Here is a 14,131-nt window from a genome sequence, read left to right on the forward strand (position 1 = left end):
TCCCCCCGGGCACCAACCCACCAGCCTAAAGGAAAAACTTCGTTGTGGTGAAGGTGAGGGAGCCCTGGCCCAGGCTGCCCAGGGAGGGTGTGGAGGCTCCTCTCGGAAGGTTTCCAAACCCGCATGGACACGTTCCTGTGCCCCCTGAGCCAGGGGAAGCTGCTGTAGCAGGGGCTGGGGCTGCAGCAGCTCTGCAGGGCCTTTCCAGCCCCCACCATTCTTGGATTGTGTGATATGGGATATATACTCTTAAATACCCTCGGGCACTGAGCCTCCACCATGCAGACCTCTCCTGAAGGTAAGGGAAAGCAAAAAAATCTCATTTCGCTGTAACAAGCTGGGAGACAGCATTCAGAGCCCTAAAGCAAAAGAAACAGGGCTCTCCTGCTTCTGAATTCGCTGCCTTTCACACAGCTGCAGGGTAAAATGTTGCCTCCAAGCAGCAGCCCTGCAAACAGCATGTTTTATTAAATGGTAATCTCCTTCCAAATGAAAGTTTGCAACCAGGAAGGAGCAATGGCAGGAGCAACAGGCTGAGGATCCACCAGTGGAGTGGAAACACACAGTCGTCCCCCAGCCTTCCCATTAAACCTTGGCTGAAATTGCTTCAGATTGCATCTTGGGTGACAATGAGTCGTGTCTGCAAGTTGCCTTTGAGCCTTTTAAGGTTTTCTGAAACACACTCAGCTGCCTGCCAGAGGTTCACACCTGCACAGCTGAGTGAGGGTGAGGTCGCTGGGGTGAGGTCGCTTGGCTACCTGAAACCTCTGGTTACAACAGCAGGAATAACATGGGGTTTGGCTTTCCCAGCTTCAACTAGATGTTAAATAGTAACTGTTTAAACTTTTCATATACACAGTGTTTGTGGTGTTTCCAGGCTTTGTGCTCTTCTAACTGAACCCTGCTGCTGCTGTCACCACTGGGATCAACACCTGCAAGGCACCTCAAGTACTCAGATGCTAAAGATGTGGGGTAATGTTTGATGACAACAGGCATTTCGTGGCCACACGCTGTGCTGGAAGGGTGGTTTCTCAGTCTGCAAGCCATGAGGATGGCTGTCCCCATCCAGCACACCACTGCTTTGCCCTCTCACACTTGTCCCACAGCCTCAGCACAGGGTCTCCACCTGTGCCTACAGATGGAAGCAGAGCTTTGCACATTAAAGGACTTGAGGGAAATGAGCCACATCCCTGTTTTAACCAGCTATATCTGGAAAGAGGAATTGGCAAGGAGGCTGGTTATGCTGTCTGGAAAGAGCAGCTTTTCCCACCAGGCTTGACAGTCTGAGGTGATGAGGAAGTAAGGTCAGTTTGATGGTCCAACTTGGAGCTACCTCTCTGGAGGGGAAGCCAGGATTTCCTGCCGGTAGCGCTCAGCATCTTACAGAGCAATACCTGCCCCTGGGGCTGCTGCTAATCCAGGCAGCATCTATTTGTAGCCAAAGAGGAGCCACAGTGAAGAGCAGACTGATGCTCCCTGTTCCCACAGAGAAGCTGACCCATGAGAGATGCCAGTCATCCAGCAGCTGGGAAAGCTGGGGAGCCAATTCCTGCTGAATGGCACTTCTATTTCCTCCATAGCAAATAAACAACCGTGCTCCAGGACTGCACTAGCTCTCAGCTCGCTTGGCTACACTTTGAAGGGCTTGAACTAAATCTAGGAAGCTCTGAGTAGCTGGGGTCCCCTGGGCTCTACCCTCTTTCTCCAGTTTAAATTTGGCAACAGAGCCCAGCCAGCTCAAAAGCTTTAGGCATGCTTGCAAGATGTTTTGAGGGTACATAGAAATGCAATTACCTGGGGGAAAATAAAGCTAAAATGCATTGCAAAGTACACATGTGACACACTGTATGATTCATTAAGAGAGAGGAATTGACAGATATGGCTGATGTTGGTACCTTACTCAGACAGTAGTTCCAAAGAAATTTGATTAAACCCTAAAATAAACAATTTTTGGGTGCCTCTGATGTGTTTTCTTAGCTTGTGGCCTCTGAACAGATGGGCTCCATGGGAAACAGAGCATCTTTGCTGGACAAGACCCACAAACAACAGGTTTATGAATGAGAAGTGAAAGATAAAAGTCCAGAGAGTTTAACCTAAAAGCTAAGGAGAAAGACCTCATGCAACCCACCTGAGTAGGCTGCCCACAGCATGAAGCCAGAGACATAATCAGCATGAAGAAAGAAAAGGGTATTATCAAAGTCTCTCTCTGAGAGGGTTGCACTACAGCGAGATGTCCCAGGGACAGACAGAAATAGCTCAGGTCTCACGTCCTTTGACAGACACAAACATCCAGAAATCCAGAGAGCTCATGGTGGGCATGAGGAGGGTAGATGAGTGCCTGGACACTGTACTAAGCTGTGCTTGTGGGTTAGGGGGTGTTTGAAGTCTTGGAAGGATGGATTGATCCTCTTTTTGTCGTTGTTTTTTTTCTCTGACAAGCAAAATAAGGATTTCAAGCCATTGCACGACCGTCCTCTAGATTCCCGTTGGCCCATTCCTAGAACTGACAGGCGAGATGAGGATCAAACCTGGCATGAAAAAATAAAGGAAAATAAAGATCCAGCTGCCTGGAAAAGAAAGCAGGACTGGGAATGAAAAATAGGCAGCACTGAGCACCCCTCCATGCTCCACTGCATTCCTGACATTCAGCATGAAAAGGCTTTGCCTGTTCCCCTTCTCACGCAGCAGTTTTCCTCCTCAGATTGAAAAATGGTGGTGAAAGTGCTATTATCCACGAGCTTTCAATGCAAAGCCATCTGATAGAAGCCACGGGGGTGTGCTGTGCTTCACAGATTGCCCACCCTTGCTGAGGTTTGGGCTTGGCATTGAGAGCAGGTCTGCAGCCAGAAGGCCCGGTCGCGTGGCAGAAGCTTGGCACGTGCTCAGATCTTCCCTGGATCCACTCTCACGCTGCTATCAAGCAGGATCCTTGTCAAGTTAAAATATAACTCAAAAGCAAACACAAAATATGTAGCTTAGAGCAGGGGTTTTCCAATTTTCTAACCCAAGAATTGTTGTCATTAAGGCACCTGGGAGCTGATTTTGGTTCCTGCTCTGGGTTGGGCAACGTGTGATAGCAGAGCCGCTTGTGTCCCCCCAAGCTAAGCCTGCAAATACCTGTGTTCAATAATTACAACTCCAAACAACCCAGCTGACTTTTCCATCCTCTATGCTGTTTGTTTACTAGGGAGAGACTAATCCATTTTACCTGACAAGCAGACAAAGCGAACTTAGCAGGAGGGCTCAGATGTAAGGCTTTATTATCTTTCCGTCCGTGCGTAATACGGAATTTCCATGATTCACTCACTCACTTGAGGAACACTTGGATAGTCAAACAAAAACACACATTCCCAGGAGAAAAAGCAAAACCACATCCGGTGCAGGAGAGGGAAACATTGGAACAGAAATGCAAAATCCCACTAGAAGTTTTATCTCAGGCAAGACTCCTGATCATAAACACAACAGGGAAGGGCAGAGATCAAACAGTATCACTCCTTGTGAATGTTTTTTACCCTTTTCCTCACAATCCCCTGACAATAAGTCAATAAAAGTTTTTACCAAGACTACAAAGGGAATCTGAATATGTGTGGAAGATGCACTGCAGTCCTCAATACATGGCTGTAGGGAGCATGCACCTCAAATGCTTGAAATGTGATGCTATTTCTAGCCTGAATCTGACAAGCTTCAAGTCACAAATACTTATTCTTACCTCAGCCCCCTCTCAAAACCTTTCATGATTCCATTGCTGTGTGCTCTCACAGCTGAAATACCTCTTTGGTTTCATTCAGATGTGGAAAATTGGATATAGTTTCCTCTGGAGCCCAGGCAGAAAGCAGGTTAAAAGATGATGCTGTCAAATACACACACACACACACACATCACACACACTCCCCACACACATCTGCGTGCTGGCTGGGGATTGTGCTGCCCTACAGCTGGGATGTCTCCCAGTGCCTCGTTGTACACAACATCTGGCTCATTTAGGAGCTTGGACAACTGCTCTGCTTTACATGGGCTGTGTAAGTGCTGCAAGACGGAGAGAGAGTCAGTACAGCCAAGTCTGTACTGGAGGGAGAAAGTGCAGAGGAGATGAATCCTCCCAGGACCTTCAGTCCCCACCATCACCAGATGAGTGAGGCTGCTGGGGGATGCTGGCTTCAGCATTTGATGCTTTGAAGACACTCTTTTCCCTTTGCTACATCTCTCAAAAATCCTGAAGAAAGTTGTTTGAAGGTGAAAAAAAACTGAGGCAGAAAAATGGGGAGAACAAAGATCTCTCTGCTGCCTCTACAAATGGAAGAGCAAGACTTAGCTCCCAGTTATTTTTTGCTTGGAGACTTCATGAGATAAACATGGTTTCTCTGTATTTAGTAACCTTCTTTGAATTTTGTTTTCAAGAACTTGTCTCCTCTCCCAACACCCTGCAGCAAAGAGTTCCACCAAGGAACCAGATCAACCATATTTTGATTTGCTTGGAGCTTGCTATCTTCATTTTATACCCCCATGTTCTTATATTGGAAGAGGTGGAACAGAAGAGGTTCCAAAGAAACACAAGGCAAAACTTGTTCCCTGTTGAGGTGAGGGAGCACTGGCAGGGGCTGCCCAGATGGGCTGTGGAGTCTCCTTCTCTGGAGACATTCCAACCCAGCTGGATGAGTCCCTGTGTGCCCTGCTCTAGGCGGTGCTGCTCTGGCAGGGGGGTTGCACTGGATGAGCTTTCCAGGTCCCTTCCAGCCCTTGAGATTCTGTGATTCTAGCATATCCTTCCTTAAGTTATCCCCAGGAAAGTCTTGTCTCACCTAGTGTGCCTTCTTATGAAAGCAGTTATGGACCTTTACTGCACTTTGTCACCAGTTCAGTGTGAATTTGCATGAAACCACAACCACACTGTTCTGAACGTGCAGAGTCCAGGAGATGAAAATTTGGCAGGTACAAAGGAACAGGGTTGAATGTGGAAATCTGGGAGGAGGCTCCACTGACAATAGCAGTGCAGCTCCTGCCTTATCTCACAGCAGGTAACAGAGGGGAGAACAAGAAATGGCAGCTGCAGAGAGAACAGTGGAAAAATGCAGACAAGTCCTGTGAGTTTCATTTTTGAGCTCTGGCCAGGTGACAGCAATAATTCCAGCCAATATATCTCTCTTCCAGCCAATATCTCACTGCTTGGGGTGTTCCCCCTTCAAAGGCTGTGAACAATCCTGAGAGTCCTCCTTCTTCCACCACCATTTCCATCTCAGTTTCAGCAGCTTCTGCCTCCCTCCTCTCTTTTGTCCTTCACTCTGGGCACTGTGATGCCCACAGATGCTCTTGCTGACCAGAACAGCCCCGTTGTCTGGCTGTGCCCCACTGCCTCTCTGTGCCTGTCTCTCAGCTCCTGATGATGCTCAGTTCACAAACTGTGCAGTACAGAGGCTGCCTTTGTGTTCTGCATGTGTACTCTGCCAAGTGCTGGGAGCCACTAGGGTACTGTACTTCCTAAAAATAGTTTGCCCCACAGATAACCTGCAGCCTTTAAAAGCTGCAGGTCTTGAAGATAAACCCTCACATAACCTGCACAACTTGAGAAGCAAAGACACTCCTGGGGTGAAGAGAAAAGCTCTGAAGAAATATGCTAAGAAATATAATAGAGAACACAGCCTCAGTACACCCAAGTAGCAGAGGAACATAGTGCCAAGGGACCCAGGGAGCAAGTATTATGTATAACCTGCACGCAGACATAATGTGACAACTGCTGAGCCCCAGGGGTTTGTTTTACAATCAGCCTCCAAGTTCTGTGCATGGAGATACAGCACTGCTAGCAAAAGTAATCCAGCAGAACAATGACCTGAAAAAAGCACTCAAATTCAGCTCCTCCTTTGCTTAAGGACACAGAACTTGTGTACAAAAGTATATCCAGAGAGCATTTTACCCTTCCACAACCTGCAACATCCCCATTTACCCTTTCATATTTTATTTCAATAAGAGGAGAGTGAAGCAAGCTGGACTGGCAGGCTGGTTCCCAGGGAAACATGAGCAACTTATTTCTCTTAAATAACAGGCACAAATGTTTCCTGTGTTAAACCACGCAGCCTGCTGAGGCATTCAGGTCTCTAGGCTATAATCCCAAAAGGACAGAATGTCTTTGCCTGGCTCCAAGGTGAGGAAGGAGGAAAGCAGCAGCTGGTGCTGAGCACTAGCAAGGATCTGGCACTCAAATCACTTTTGTGGAAACAAGTCCCTTTGTCCTAATGCCCAAAGGAAAGGCATAACCAAGACTTGAACAAAAACTGGGAAAATGACCCAGTGTTGCTGAAAGGGAAGCCTAAGAAAGGAATTGGTAATAGCAAGCCATCAAAGTCTCAGTCAAAAAGTTAACCCAGCTGCCCAGTGTTGGGACATGTTAAGAGGGTAAAAACAGCCAGAGTGTTCTGGCCCAGGACCTCTCCAACCTGTGAAGCTGCTTTGGTAGGTACAGATAAAGATGGGAAGGGACATGGAAAAGAAAACGAAAGACAAAGCTGAGCATCCTCATAAGGTGCATTCAGGGCATCTGAAAACCTGAGACTACCTATGTAGAGGGGTGTGGAGAGCACATTCCTGCTGCATGTGACCAAGGATGCTTTGGTGGCTCAGCTCGTTTTGCTTCCTGCTGTTTGAAGTTAACAAGATGAAAGCAAAACAGATAAAACAAATGGCCATGAGCAGACACTCAAGGATGGGTCAAACTCATATGATACTTCTCCCCAAAAGTCTCCTTGTCTCCTTTATATTCGGTTCAAGGAATGTCTTGAGCTTGTGTGGGTTTGTAAATCCCAGCAGATCTCTCTTCCATGTGCCAATTAACCTCTTGAACCTCCTCCTCCAGCAAGAAGTTTACAGCTCAGCTACCCATTGTGTGAGGAGTCACCTCCATGGGTTTGCCTGAAGCCTCTGTCCCACTGAGTTCATTTGCTGGCCACTAGTTCTTGTAGTGGCCAAGACACAGGAGAGCTGTTCCTTCACCGCCCAGCCCTGGCACACAGGACCTTCCTGACCTCTTTCACATGCTCCTTCTTCTGCAGGTGGGTTGGACTAGATGATCTCTAAAGGTCCCTTCCAACCTTACCATTCTATGATTCTATGATTTAAGGCCACATTCTTTCATTAATCTCTTCTGAACCAATACTCAAAAGGTACCAAAAAGGGACCTGGAGGTTTTATACTGAGTTGGTGGGGTTTTTTTCATTCATCAAGGAGTATTTTCAGTGGAAAGGTCTCTGTCCATACAAGTGACTCAGCTCAACAAACAGCATCAGTGAATCATTACAGTGGCTGGTGACTTAGTGGTGCTGAGTCTCCTCCTTACCAAGAAATAGCCTCAATAAATGACATCAGCAGAGTGATTCAGTCGGTAGGACCACAGACCTCAAGTGTCCCACTTGGGTGCTTGCTCCAGATTTCCCTTCCCCAGCCAGCTTTTTCTCTCCTGTTTCCTTCAGCTGTTAGCTCCCCACACAAGAACCAGCTCTTGCTGCACACCTAAATGGTGCCCAGCACAGTGGAAACTCTAATCCAGCTTTGCTGTAACACAGACACTGAAGCGATTGCACAACAAATTCACTCAAATGACAGAATTCAAACCCTGAACTTTCCATGAATACTCAACAACAACAAAAAGGTTGCTGAAAGGAAATGAAATGGGCCAAGCATCAAAGGTAAAAGATGAACCTTCATGGAATTACTTGCTCACAGGTGCACATCCCGGGTCATACATCTCAGTCAACTCCAAATGGAAACCTCTTATCAGGTCATTAAAAGAAATCTAGATAGGAGATAAGGCAGATTTCTAATGTGGTCTGAGAGATGCTGAGGAAAACTCATTCCACACATGTCCACATACACAGCAGCTCTCCAAGTCCTGGTGTTTCAGGTTTGTCTGAATCTAGCAGGTAATTTCCACACAAAGGGATAGAAGTTGTTTCAAATAAAACAACTGGGATCCTGGACAACTTAAATATAGATCTTCAAAAATAAGAGCTCCTGTTTGATGAAACAAGCACATTGAGGCCAATTGTCTTCCTGTTGTCATTGCCTCTGTACTTCAAAGCTGCTATGATATTCCTGCTACTGAGGGGTACAAACCACAGAATAGAACAAGGAAAGGCAGTTAATTCACAGACCATTTTATCCTGTTCCTCTCCAGATCATGAAATCAATCTCATTAAAGTCCATCTCACAACTAAAGCTCTGTCTGTGCACCAGGAGAATCACAGAATCTTAAGGTTTGGAAAAGACCTGGAAAGCTCATCCAGTGCAACCCCCCTGTCAGAGCAGCACCACCTAGAGCAGGGCACACAGGGACTCATCCAGCTGGGTTGGAATGTCTCCAGAGAAGGAGCCTCCACAGCCCATCTGGGCAGCCCCTGCCAGTGCTCCCTCACCTCAACAGGGAACAACTTTTGCCTTGTGTTTCTTTGGAACCTCTTCTGTCCCAGCTTGTCCCCATTGCCCCTTGTCCAATCATTGGCCATCACTGAGCACAGCCTGGCTCCATCCTCCTCACACCCACCCTTTACATATTTGTAACCATGAATGAAGTTTCCTTATTACCCCGTGTCCATTTTCCCCCTCTGCTCCTCAAGTCATATCAGTGTTTAAGCACAAGGCAGTATGATACACAGACTAGTATACAAATGCCAAAACAGATGTAACTTCCATCTTTTTTCAGCTTGAAGACCCCTAAAAACTAGTGGAGGATCATGTCCCTCTGCATAGTTCAGCCCACAGACCACGGTCTTGTTACCTTCTGCTGGGACTTGCTGGTCGTGTACGTGGATCGAGTCAGGTCCCTTTAAATCCTTTGTTATGCTTGCAGAAGTGGAAAACAGCTCCTAGGAAAAAAAAATCCCCACTGTTTGCCAAGCTGTGTGTAGAGATTATGAATCACTAAACTGCAGCCACGTGTCAGCAAAAGTAGCAGGAAGTGTTTTGCTTTTGACATTTATAGCAGCAAGAGCACTTCACAGCCTATAGTTATGATGATCCAGCTATCCTTGCTCACCAAGAAACAGGGGATCAATTGCCTGCATAATACTTCTGTCCATTAAAAAAATAGTAACATCTGGGCTATCAGTCTGGAGGAACTCTGAGAAAGCCCACAGATTCATAGAAGTGTTTGGTTGGAAAAGCTCTTGAAGCTCCTCCAGCCCAAGCCCTCCCCTCACCCTGCCCAGCCCAGCACTACCCCATGGCCCCCAGCACCTCAGCCCCATGGCTTTGGGATCCCTCCAGGGATGGGGATTCCCTCACCTCCCTGGGCAGCCTGGCACAGGGGCTGACAACCCTCTCAAGGAAAAAGTTCCTTGTCTCCAATCTAAACCTGCCCTGAGGCAACTGAAGGCTGTTTACCTCTTGTTCTATCACTCATTACTGAAGAGAAGAGCTTGACCTTCACCTCACTGCAGCCTCCTGTCAGGGAGTGTCAGAGAATGCTCCTGTCTCCCCTCAGGCTCCTCTTCTCCAGGCTCAACACCCCCATTCCCTCAGCCCCTCCCCAGCACCCTTGTGCTCCAGCCCCTTCCCCAGCTCTGTGCCTGGCTCTGGCCACGCTGCAGCCCCTCAGTGTCCCTGTGGCAGTGAGTGAGGGGCCCAGCACTGACACAGCCCTGGAGCTGCAGCCTCCCCAGGGCCCAGCACAGGGGACAATCCCTGCCCTGCTCCTGCTGCCACACCAGTGCTGATCCCAGCCAGGCTGCCCTTGAGCCTTCTTGCCCATCTAGGCACGCTGCTGGCTCCTGCTCAGGCAACTGCCAACCAACAGCCCCAGGAGTATGTGAATTTTCAAGCAGGAATGTATATTGTTTCTGGCTACCTGCTCCAGGTCTCTGCTCTGCTGAGGAAGATGCAGACGGGAAGGAGATGGGATCCAGTCTGACTCACAGTCAGGAAAAGCTCTTACAAACCCCATACAAGAGACACCTTCCTTCTTCCAGACAGAGATAAGGACCCTGGACCTTTCCTAGCCCCCTCAGACTCACCCTTCACAGCCAGAAAGAGGAGAGGAGCAAGAACAAGTAGTTCAATATGAGTCAAATGTAATAGTGCCCAATGACTCTGTGTGGATTTGTGCCTTGTGGTCTCTCTCTGGTACAAGTTGACTGCAAACTCATAAAAGCTTTATATCTATGAATCTTTTGCCATCAAATCTGGTAGAAGCTGGTCAAACTCTTCAAGAGAACTTTGAGAAGGGCATAGAGAAAGCTAATCCTCTCTTCCATGTATATGCAGCATTCACTCATGGGAGTTATGTTTCCTTAGGGGAGCAGGATAAAGCCATCTCCATGGCAGACATCCATGCAAGCAAACTCAGTAGAGACAGGGGAGCCAGGAGCAGGGACAGAAAGCCAGAGCCTTTAGCAGGTTGGTCAGGTCTGGGGTGAGGTGACAGCCAGGAGATGGGATGGACAGTGTGACGCAGTCCTGTTTCTCAACCCCACCCCACCCCCAGGCCTCCTTCACACCACACAGACACACTCAAGCTGCTTAGGAATTTTGCAGACAAACACCCTTCTTTTACCCCTAGAAATCCCTGCAGCCACCATCTGAAACCAGCACAGCTCTTGTCAGCTTGAAATAGTATCTTTAGCACTGGCAGGAGTCTCCCCAGCTCCAGTCCTCAGCGCTGAGTCCTGGGCTCCACATTTGAGTCTGGAAGCACTCAGATTTGGCACAGCCTCAGACAAAAATTGTTATGAGGTTTCCATTTGGAAGGGAAAACAATAAAACCATATTTCTGTAGCCAGCAAGGATGAAAATGAAATCTAACCTTCCCAGAAGTTTCTAGTGCTGACTCCACTCATGCTCTGACAGCCCAGAACCCCTCAAACTCACCTGCTAGTCGTGCCTGTCTGGGAGCTATATAGTCCCACCAAGCTACATTTGTTAACATGGTACAAGTCACTTTTTCCTGATCTCAGGGCCAAGGATTAGAAACTCTGACCAACAATTTGATCCCTACAGATGAAGCACAGGTGAGGGGATGGTGCCTCACAACCATCAGCTGTGTGAAGCCTGGGAAGTAACACATTCAAGGTGGTCCATGCACAGAGTCTTTCTCTCCTGCAGAACTCTTTCATCATTTATTGGTAGCTCTGCTGTGCAGAATGGAAACAGTTTCACTCTGGATCCTTGCCTCATTTGTTGCAGGTGTTGGCAGATACAGTGACCAAGGCAGAAAATGACAGGCTATTCTCATAGTTTGAAGTCTCTAATGATGTTATCAGTGATAGAATAAGAGTGACATTCCTGAGAAGTCTGGAACCTCAGCTTGCCTTTTTTCTTCCCCTCATCACTTCCTTTGCACAGAGGAACATGTTCAACAGCATTGTCCTGCACTGTGTTGACTGCAAACCCCCTTGAGGAACCTGAGCCAAGCATATCAAAGAAAACAGCAGAACAACCCTGGACAGAGACCTCAATTATGTCCCATAACCCTAGCTGGCTCTCCAGAAACCACAGACTCAGAATCCCAGAATGGTAGAGTTTGGAAGCAACCTCTAAAGATCATCTCCCCATGGGAGGAAAGTGCCCAGGTCCATGCATCAAAAAACCAGCTGTCTCTACCTCCATCTGGAGAATGGCAGAGGATTTTCATGGGCTTGGAAGAGCATTTGGTGCCAATAGAGGGAGAGGTTTGAGTTTGCAGATTAACAGCTTCTCCCACCTAATATAGAATTGTTGCCTTCCCTCAGGAGAGAAGATGAAGTGGATGGAGATGAAACAGAGTGGAGCATGAGTCCAGGAGAACCAGGCTTGCTCCTCCTGCTGCTGTTGCTGGAGGAGACAGAATTGCCAAGAGTGATGGCAGTCAATTGTCCTCTCATCCCCTCTCCAAATCCCTGAGCTATGGTGCCAGATAGGAACTCACGCTTGAATGGGCTGGTGACCTAATTAAAGGGGCCCAGGAGGGACACAACAACATTTCTGATTTTAGGTTAATCAGAACAAGACAATAATGAAAACCTGGGAAGGAGTATTGAGGGAGCAGTGGGACAAGAAGTGAAATTCACTGATTGTCTTGGGATGCCACCCTAGAAGCTGTGACTACAGTGGGTTACTCATTCCCTCATACCCCGTGTTTGCTAACACAGATCAGGGAAGGCCTCAGAGTGATGGTGTTATGGATAACCCCGGGAGGCATCTCACATCACATAGCAATCATTTCTGAGGTGTGCATCTACACATATCATTACATACACCTACGTTACAGGTCTTAGAGTCACTGAACATTTTAGGTTGGAAGGCACCTCTGGAGGTCTGTGATCCATCTCTCTGCTCAAAGCAGGGCTGGTTAACCCAGGTTGCTCAGGGACTTCTCCAATTGAGTTTTGAGGATCTCCAAGGATGGGGATTCCCTCACCTCATGGTTCCCTGGTTCTATGTTTGACCATCCTCATGGGGAAGAATTTTGTCCATGCATGCAATTGGAATTTCTCATGTCTCAGTTTGTGCCCATTGAGTGTTGCCCTTCCATTGTCAACCCCCAAGACAAACCTTCCCCTTCTTCTCTACACCCTCCCATTAGTTACCTCAAAACAATACCAAGGTACCATCCTGCTCTGCCTTTCTGCTGGCTGAACACCCCCTGCTCTCCCAGCCTCTCCTTGCATCTCAGGCACATCAGCCCCCCTGACCATCTCAGTAGCCTCCACTGGGTTTGTCCACTACATCAGTGTCTGTCTTACCAGGGAGACCAAAACAGGACACAGTAGCTGGATGTGTCTCACAGGTATTGAACAGAAGATAATAATCACTTCAACCCTCACTTTTGCTATTACAGTGTTATTTCTGGCTCATCAGTGCAAGAGCACATTGCTGGCTAATGTCCAACTTGCTGTCCACCAAGATCCCCAGGACATTTTACACAAGGTTTAGTGTAATCCATGAAACTCATGCCCAGTTGTGTGTTTAGATCCATATATATTGTCTATAACCACCTCCAAACAGAAAAAAGCCCCAGCTTGGTAGTGGAGACTGCAGAGGGAGTCAGGGACTTTTCCACTGTCACTGCTCTCTCTGCTCCCATTGCAAGACAACACACAGAAACCTCCAAAGGAGGCCAGGCCAGGCCAACCAACTGCCCTGTTTCAGCCTCTCTTTGCAAACAAAGGACTTTACAGGTCAACCATCCATATGGCCAATCACATTTGTTGAGTGTAAGTACCTTCTCAAGGGCTTAGACCTTCCCACTTTACTCTGTAAAATGAGATTGTGGACTTTTTCATTACTAAAGGTCAAATAGATCTTTCATGCCCCTTGAACAAGCTACAAATGGTCTAATCAGCTTGGACTATCTCTGTACTGCCAAAGTCACTCTCTCTGGGAAATGGTTTATGGTCTCCAGGCTAAATGCTGTGGGCTCTTATCCATGCTATTTGCCCTGAACAGACTAACCATGTCCACTCTGAAATGTGCTTGCTGCAAGTCTCTGGTCCTTTTGTTCACAAAATTAAATGATTGGGTTTGTTTCAGTTCAAAGACCCTGTGAGGGCTGTGTCACAAGACGCCAGAGCAGTGTCCAGGGCATACACAGAGTGCCCTTGGACAGAACTGTGGGCATATGGGCATGGCAGATGGTGCAAGACATGCTGGGGGAGTGCTAGAGGAGACCCTCTAGGTTAGCCAGAACCAATCTATAACATGAATGCTTTAAGCCATGATGATCTAGTGAGGCAACAGGCATATGGAATGAAGTCCCAGGCTGCGTGCAGCCCCCAGCCACAGCTTCCTCAGCCCCAGCATGAGCCTGGTGCTGACAAATAGGGGCCAGAACAGCACTTCCCCATTATCAGGTTGTTCTGTCATTACCCATTACAAGCTGCAGCTCACAGTTGTCACCATACTGAATGGGCTGCTGGTCTCACTCCAGGGATCAGTTCTCTATCCCCAGGACTGCCTCAGTAGCTACATTTGCTGCTGGGAGACCAACTCCCAGCCTGGCTGTTCCTGAGGTCCTAGCAATGCACCCATGGGGCACATACATGTTTTGCAGAGCACCTTCACACCATTACTCGCACTGTCACCATGTGATCTTCTGGGCAGTTGGGCATCTGGCTCTCACTTCTGCAAGCCAAACCATTCCCTCCTGCCACTGCCTTCCTGCCCTCAAACGTGG

At 47.9% G+C, this 14,131-nt stretch overlaps 1 long non-coding RNA gene across 1 annotated transcript; it reads left to right on the forward strand.

The window, feature by feature from the left end:
* Positions 1-18: 18 nt before the first annotated feature.
* Positions 19-1,947, forward strand: LOC133625218 (uncharacterized). The gene is made up of 2 exons (XR_009818520.1): positions 19-298; positions 878-1,947. It is a non-coding gene; the product is annotated as an uncharacterized LOC133625218 (long non-coding RNA).
* Positions 1,948-14,131: the final 12,184 nt, after the last annotated feature.

The sequence above is a fragment of the Colius striatus genome, chromosome 3 (assembly GCF_028858725.1).
Source record: "Colius striatus isolate bColStr4 chromosome 3, bColStr4.1.hap1, whole genome shotgun sequence".
Taxonomy (NCBI): domain Eukaryota; kingdom Metazoa; phylum Chordata; class Aves; order Coliiformes; family Coliidae; genus Colius; species Colius striatus.